Here is an 8,533-nt window from a genome sequence, read left to right on the forward strand (position 1 = left end):
GGATTTCCGTCTAGCACAGAAACTTTCATCCAGGGTTCATTGAACTTCTTTCTGTGAGCCATTTATATCACACACTATCTGAAGCTCTATAAACCACAACCTGTGGCCTTGCTAATACTCTCAAATCTTTATTTCTAATCTGTTTGTAGATAATCAAGCTTGTACTTTTGTTTTTAAGCCAACTTGCCTCTATTTCCCAGTCAATGTTAACTCAGTGAATTAAAACTAATCAATTTTAATGTCAGCCCAAGAAGAGCATACTTAGAAAGACAGATGTGGTGGTGAAGGGGAGGTGATTTATAGATAATTATAAAATCACATTTGGTTTATCTACATTTCTTTTTGCCTAATCCTGAAAAATTAAATTATTCTTGAAAGTTATGTTCAATTTAATAAGAGAAAGCCACTTCAGAATAATCCATGGCTGTTTTAACAACCTCATATCGCATGTGGAAATTAAGATCTAAGTGAAAGGGTGACTTGCCCAGGGTCAGAACATAAATCAGAGATCTAATAAGATGGAGGACCTCCTGATCATTAATTCATAATTAGATCATCCTAAGAAAGGAACATGGGTGAGGGCATGAAAGACAGGGCATGAAACCAAGGTAATTTGGGATTATGGGAGCTGCTTAGGCTTCAAGAAGGAATGCAAAGACAGCAACTTCAACTCAATGTCAAAAAGCCGTTTTCTTCCCACACCGTAAATGAAGTAGCCATATCGTCTGTGCCACTGTAGTCAGACCTCCCTGTTATAGAAACAATAAGAACAGCAACCCGGCCCTCCATTTCTTATTCTGCCTGACAAACACACTATGAAATGCAATGTGAGCTCCACAGAGGCCATAGACTTCTAAATGTGTACAACCAGAGAGCCCTTTGAAAGCAGCCGAAAAACCTATTCCATAACTCATTGATGAGGAAACTGAGTCACAGAATTTAGGTATCTCCCAATAGCTAATTAGCACTTAAGGTAAGACTAGTATTGTGTGTCTTGAATCTCCGTCTGGTGCTCTTTCACTACAATTTTCCACCATTCCTGAGGCTGACTGGATATTTGATCTCTTTTTATTCAGTAAGTTTTGCAAATGAGATGAGGATAAGGAGAAAGATCCTAGTTCTTGGAATTTGTAATAGGCATGTACTTTTATCGTTTCTTCTACCTTCCAGGCCTTTGTATCTAGGCTAGCCTCTGGAAATCTACCCCATATATGTCCAAGATTGAAGACTAGAGACTTTACACTCTAGTTGTATTTTCACTGTAAAACTATAAGGCTTTGGGAATATTCTAGTGACTACTCTGCTTCTTTCTTCTTCCTCCACCAGAACTCATTTTGACTCATCTTAAGATATCAGCCCCAGGGGATGCTAAAGGGTCAGGCATGGAGACCTACGGGAAAGACCACAGAAGTAGGAGGCGGGGCAGCTTCAGATCAGATTGACTGCATTTGTGGAATCTGCTTATAAATCTGATGGAAAACAAAGCAGTCAAGATAGAGTTTCAGCATTCCCCTAGTCCCTTTCCTCCTTCCTTGAACAAGCCAAGCCTGTCACTTTTACTACTCAGATAAACAAGTCCTTTCCTGCTGCCATAGCCTCTACCTGGCCAAAGGCAGCAATAGATGTGGGCCCAGGCTGAGGAGCATCGTATGGCCCGGAGGCTCCCTGTCTCGGCCCATCCAGTCTCAGCCGACTTAAGAGGAACTTGGGAGAAGTTGACTCTAATGACACCAACTAGGGGTGGCTTCAACATACAATTGGTCCTGATAGCTAATTATTCTCAGGGGAAAAAAAGTGCTTAGGATCATCTTCTCTTAACTACAAATGACCATCTTTGGCAAATACTTTTCATCATATACTTGATAGGATCATATGAATATAACAAAAACAGTGTCTCCTGGAGTTGCTCAATGCCCTGCATTTACCTGATGTGCAATAAAATATAGTACATCTGGTTAAATCATTCAACAACTGATTATAAGAAAAAAGCTAATGATTTTGAAGTTTTCTCCAGAAAACTACCTGGCTTAAAATGCAAGTATTACATGTGTATTATTGAGATTTTACTATTGCCACAATGTACATTTTGAAACACACTTTCCTTAATCTTTAGCATCTGCTACAATTTGTTCTTAATAGAATTCTCACATAACTTCAAATTATATACATACAATCATTTTAATTTAGGTCAACGTTCTAGAAATAGCACCATATCTCTAAATATTTTGTTACCTGACAACTTTAAGAACCACTGTTAAATACGTAAAGATAAGGCAATTTATGATGGCCGAGGCTATAAGATATTAACTGCTATAGAAGGAAACATTAAAATAAGACTCCTTTTCACTTATAATTCTTGCCAGTAATTTAGTCCACAAAAGTATAAAAGTGTAGGCCTGAAAAATGCAATCACTATCTTCAAGTTGCTTTGAGCATGGCAATTGTTAGGAATTGGTTGTCAACATATCTTGCCACTGCAGTGCCAAGAAGGCTTATTATTTATTATACATGAGAAAACAAATTGAGATGCGGGGGCATACAATGCATAGAAGCTGGGATACAGCTGAGACTCATGAAGGCTATTGAAAGCACGATAATCAGGGACTCCTTCTGTTCCCTGAAGAATCACCCTTGGGAAGAGGTATTCACAACATGATAAAGCTGGAATCTACCCAGCCCAATTCAGGTCGAGTTACAGAGAGGCAACAGTAGTGAAGAAGGCCACATGAGCAAAGGGGGTAAGAGTCACTTCAGGAAAAGAAGCTGAAGTCAAGGGGTGGAGAGGAACCCTTCACTCCATCCCCATTCTCCTTTCCTTATCCAGAGGTGACTAAACTCTACCCTAGCTCCTCATTATTATTCTATTCAGGAAATTCAGAAAAAGTATTAGAAGTTAAAAAATAAAAGACTTATTTTTTTAAGCCTGGAAGAATCCCCTGAGGTTTCCTAGGCTACCTGTCACATGGGGTGTCACGCGGGGTCTCAGCTCCCACTCACCACATAAGAACGCAGAACATGATGAGGCCAAAAAGGAACACCCACGGAGCCATAGCTAGGGGACTCATACCACTATAGTCTCGCTGCGGCTTGGTTGGAGACACAGAAAGCAGGAACCACATGATCCACAGCCTGCTGTCCGCTTCTCTGCCAACCAACCTCACTTGTTAGCTGCAATCCACCATGCTAACTGCAATCCGAGCTTATCAGCCACCATCTTCTTGCTATCCCCCATTTGCTGCTAGCATAGCCACAGCAGTTATATTAGTGGCCAATGGCTCACTGGTTACAGCTGATGGCCATCCTATCACAGTTGATGGCCATTTACTACCTGAGCCAGCACCTTTCCACGTGAGGCCGAGAGCCTGGAAACTGCATTCCTGGCTCTGTCCCCACATTACCTCAACCCTTTATTTTCTAAGGAAAATAATAATAATAATAAAATAACTAAGAAGATAAGTGCATTGTTCTTTGCCCACAAAAACGGTGCCAGAGATCACAACAAATTTCAGGTCCCTGGACTCAGGACAGAATTCCTTCTACTCTACATTGGTGTCTGTGCAATTAGCCGCTTTTTCTTTTTGTACGTTCATTCCCTTCTACTTTCATTTTCCCCCGTTAGAAACTGTGTCAAAGAAATGATATGCTAGTATAGAGCACTGAATACATAATCTATTTATTCAGTACTTAATCAGTTTGCTTATCATCATCTGTTTCTTCCCAACTAGACAGTAATTTCCTTCAGGGCACAATCAACTTCTTTACATCCTTTATGAGCACAGCAAAGAAACAGACACAGAGCAGTGGCCACATCTAAAGTCAGAAGGCATGGTGGGGAACTCAGACCTTGGCTGGTGGCCAGGGCAAAAATGAAATGACAGAGTTAGAAGAAAAAGCATGAAACCTTCATGAGAAAAAGACTTTAGGGACTTTGGCGATTTTCTTCATTTCATATTCATTTCATTATTGTAGCCCTAGCACCTAAACTAATGTCTGGCACATTTCGGGATTCATATACTGGTTCAATAAATAAATAGCTAAATTCACCCTTAAAAATAGCATTGGGTCTGAAATAAATTTTTATAGGAAAATAACCTACACAAATTAATTGGGTATAAAGGATTAAACTGTAATGTTAAAGTATAAGTGGGAGTGGCGAGTAATTTTTAACAGTGTTACATGGGAAGCATTATAGTACCCAGGTTTCTGCTCAATGGGGAAACATTTTTAGTTCTATCATTAGGCAGGAGACTGCTGTTCTCTATGAAAAGGGATATCAAGTTTTTTACTACACATAGCAGGCAAAACATTCATCCCTCAGAATAAAAACAAAACAACAAACCCAATAAAGAAAAGCCAATCACTGAAAACTCAGCGTGGCAGGCAGGTAATGTCCCCCAAAGATGTCTGTGTCCAAACCTCCAGAACTATGAATATGTGAGTTTTTAATAGTGTTAAACTAGCAAAGGGGAATTAAGATTGCAGATGGAAGTAATCAGCTTACCTTAAAGTAGGAAAGTTATCCTGGATTATCCAGTGAGTCAAATGTCATCACAAGGATCCTGAAATGTGGAAGAAGTAGGCAGAAGTGTCAGTGTTGACGTATGGGATGTGAGAAAGACTTGATGTGGCTTTGAAAATGAGGAAGGGAGTCATAAGCCAAGGAATGCAACAGTCTCTAGAAGCTGGAAAAGACAAGGAAACAGATTTTTCCCCCGAGCCTCCAAAAGGAACACAGACCTGCCTACCCATTTCCAACGTCTGACCTCCAGGACTGAAAAATAAAAATCTGTGTTGTTTGAAGCCACCAAGTTTGTGGTAACTTGTTACCGTAACAATAGGAACATAGCACACTTGGGTTAAAACAAAAACAGATGCAGAATCACATAACTCCCAGAGCTTACAGGAGTTGGTTGTGAAGGGTTAGGAAAGGTGGGGAAACCAAGTTTCTGCAGAAAACAGCTGAAATGGATGTGATGCTCAACTGACTTTGAGCGTGGGCATAATTACAGGACTAGTCATTTTTATGGGTTGAAGTATGCTGCACCAAAATGCACCTGTTGGAAGTCCTGGCTTCCAGTACCTCAGAATGCGACCTTATTTGGAAATAGGTACTTAATAGAGGTAATCAAATTACAAGGTCATTAGGGTGGGCTCTAATCCAATATAAATGGTGTCCTCAAAAAGTGGGAAATCAGAAGACAGACACACATGCAGGAAGGATACCGTATGAACATAAAGATAGCCATCTATATGCCCAAGAGAGAGTCCTGGGACAGATCCTTCCCTCAGAGCCCTCAGAAAGAACCAACCCTGCCAACACCTTGATTTCAGACTTCTAGCCTCCAGAACTGTGAGAGAACAAAATTCTCTTGTTTAAGCCACTCAATTTGTGGTGCTTTGTTATGGCAGCCCTAGCATACTCATACAGTGATGAAGGAAGGTACTGAAGAGAGTATATGACTGTAACTGAAGTGAATACTTTGTCATGTCTCACTTAAAGACCTGGATAGACCCTAGCTGGCTGTGAGTGGAGAATCTGGTGACTGAGGAGGGTAAAGGAAGTTCACAGCACAAAGTCCTGTTTCCAGTTGCATTTCAGTGTGGGTGTGCTGCACATTATAGTAGCCTTTATTTCCACAACAACTGATGGCTCTCACTAAGTAGTGGGAAGAAAGCTTGGTCTGAAATGTATGAGAAATTCAGATGGGGAAAGCATTCGTAACAGAAGGAGGCTACGATCATAGAAATGAAAAGGAAAGAAAGGAGACAAAATGGGGCTGAAGTTGAGGGATTGATAGTGAGAAAGGAAAGAGACAGAGAAAGAGAAGACAGATTAGGAGAAAACAAATTCTGTCAAATGGGAGCAGCATATCCCACTGTATAGTTTTTAACCGTGGTTACAGGAATTGCCTCACTTAAATAATCACAACCCTGCTTTACAGATGAGCAAGTTGAAGGTAAGAGCAGTGAGCCCAAGGCCACACATCTAAATGACTATATAGTCCTGTGACAAGCAATCCCTCTCCAGGAACACACAGAGGCCCCTCCTCACTAGGCTTTCTGGCTGGGGCTGCTCTTTGCCAAAATTGCTGATGCAAGTTCAGTTTCTTGTCATAAAAACACAGAAGCCCAAACCGACAAGATGCTTATTCCAAAGAAATGCAGATTCGTTTGGTGATTATTGTTTGCTCACATGAAATACAGACAGCTGCTCACAACCATCCCAATCCCCGCCACCTCCCTCTTTTTCTTTTCAAAAGCCAAAGTCCACCCCTACCTGTGTTGTCACTTTCCCCCACCCACTCACTCTTCGTACCCCCAAACTCCCATTCACTACCTTGTCCTGGTTTCAGATGGAACTGGCCCAGCCAGAAAGAAGGAAAAAAAAAAAAAAAAAGACCGGTTTGGGTAGGGCAAGGTGTGCCAGCCTCAAGGAAATGCTTTTCAGTCCCTCCTTCCTACTGCGGGGCGTGGCTGCCAGCAAAGGATGGAGTTTGGTCTGGCTCCCCACAAAGGGAAGTCTGTGGGCACTGAGGTTTCTGGGGCTCACCACACACTAGCCAGCCGGAAACCTCTGCTGAAATTGTAGAAGCTGGACTTGTTGCTGATCTACTTATTCATTTCCTTCTCTGGTGATCAATTGGTAGATGGGCAGGTATAAAGGAGACTTCAATCCAAGTGAAAACAGAAAGTCATGATAAAGCACAATGGCACCACATCAGCTTCAACCCCATAGCAGGTAACTTCCTTGGTGCTCAAAATGTCAGAATTTGACATTTAGTCTGACGAGTCCCCTCCAGGGACAATCGCAACCCCAAGCTGTTGCTGGGTGCACCACATAGTACTGACCACTACTGGGACATGAAGGAATCGATAAGGAATACGTGGAAATAAAAATCGCAGAACTAGGGAACCACCAGTCATAAGCATAAGCTATTTAAACACTATACGTACCCGTAGGCAAGGGACTCTCCTCTAGGCATACAGCCGAGAACAAGGAAGTCAGTGTTACCTGCCCACATTAAATTTACAATCATAGGAAACACTAAGGAAAAAATACACAGCTAAAGGAATTCCAAATTAAATACTAACACCTAAAAGAAGTTCAATTAAAGAAACCAAGTGTGCCGAAAGTGAAATTGGGGACCAAAATGCAAATAAAAGCACATTCATCAATTAAAAAAAAAAAGAAAAAGAAATATAGGTCATCAGTAACTTGAATAGGTAATTTTTTCCACATCAATAGCATACCAAGCAGAGAGGGGCACCCATGACTACAGAATAAATTTGGATACACTGTAATGTGGAGTATTTAGAGACTGGAGTATTTAGCATTTAGGGAAACAGAGCAGTTATGATGGAAGCTATATGTAGAGTCAGCAGCAATGCCCGGCCCCTAAGTGGGGCTTCTCAGACACTGAGAGAGTAGTAGACATCAGCAGAGGGAATCTAGGCCAGGGCACGAAAATGGAGAACTCTAGTCTGTGTTTAAGAGTTGGGGTTTGGAAGAGTGGATGAAAATTTATGAGGTATTCCACTGCCTTGAGAAATGACTCCCAGGGACAGCTAAGGAAAGGGTTTTTAAGATAAAGCAGAGGTTCTGCACCCACCTAAAGGCAGAGACAAGACGACATGGGCTATCACTTTCAGTGTGTCCCCATGTTCACCCCAGCTTGGTGTATCCTTAGGGAATGTTCATCATGGGTGTTTAACTCGCCATGTATATGTTGTTCCTTTTTATATTGCGTAATGGTTGCTGATGTAACAGATTACCACAAACTTGGTGGCTTAAACAGTATGAAATAATTATCTTACAGTTCCGTAGCAGTCTAATACGGGTCTCTCTGGACTAAAATCAAGGTGTTGGCAAAGCTGTCTTTCCAGAGGCTTTGGGGGGAATCAGTCTTCTAGCTTTTTCCAGTTCCTAGAGGGCTCCCACCCTTCTTGTCTCAAGAACGCCTTTCTCCATCTTCAAAGCCAGCAATGGCCAATCTAGACCTTCTCACATTGCACGTGTGTTTCTCTGACCTCCTCTTCCACTGTCACATCTCTTCCTCTGGCCACAGCTGGGAAAAGTTTCTCCACTTTCAAGGACTGATTATTAGATTGGGTCCACGGTGTAATTTCCCACCTAAAGCTCCATAACCTGAGTCACATCAGTAAAGTCCCTTCCATCATGTAACATAGTAACAGGTTCTGACAATCAGGGTGTGTACTCTTTGGGGAGCCATTATTCTGCCTACCACACATTACCTGGAAGGACTTTTAGTATAAGGTCCATGTTTCATACTTCTTTGTACTACCTGTTTCCTACAAACGGTGAGGTCAATAAATGCTTTTGACCATAAAAGAAGTATCTCAATTGCCAAGTACTTTTGTTCTGGTAAAACAGACTCCCCCTGGGGGGAAAAAAATGTGATGTTTTGGGACATTATGTCAGCTATCTGCTCCACTAATTTTATTTCCCTTTTTTCTCCCTTCCCCTTAGTCTCTCCATCCCTTTCATATTGCTGCCAGAATGATCTCTTTTACA

The sequence above is a fragment of the Rhinolophus hipposideros genome, assembly GCF_964194185.1.
Source record: "Rhinolophus hipposideros genome assembly, chromosome: 9".
Taxonomy (NCBI): domain Eukaryota; kingdom Metazoa; phylum Chordata; class Mammalia; order Chiroptera; family Rhinolophidae; genus Rhinolophus; species Rhinolophus hipposideros.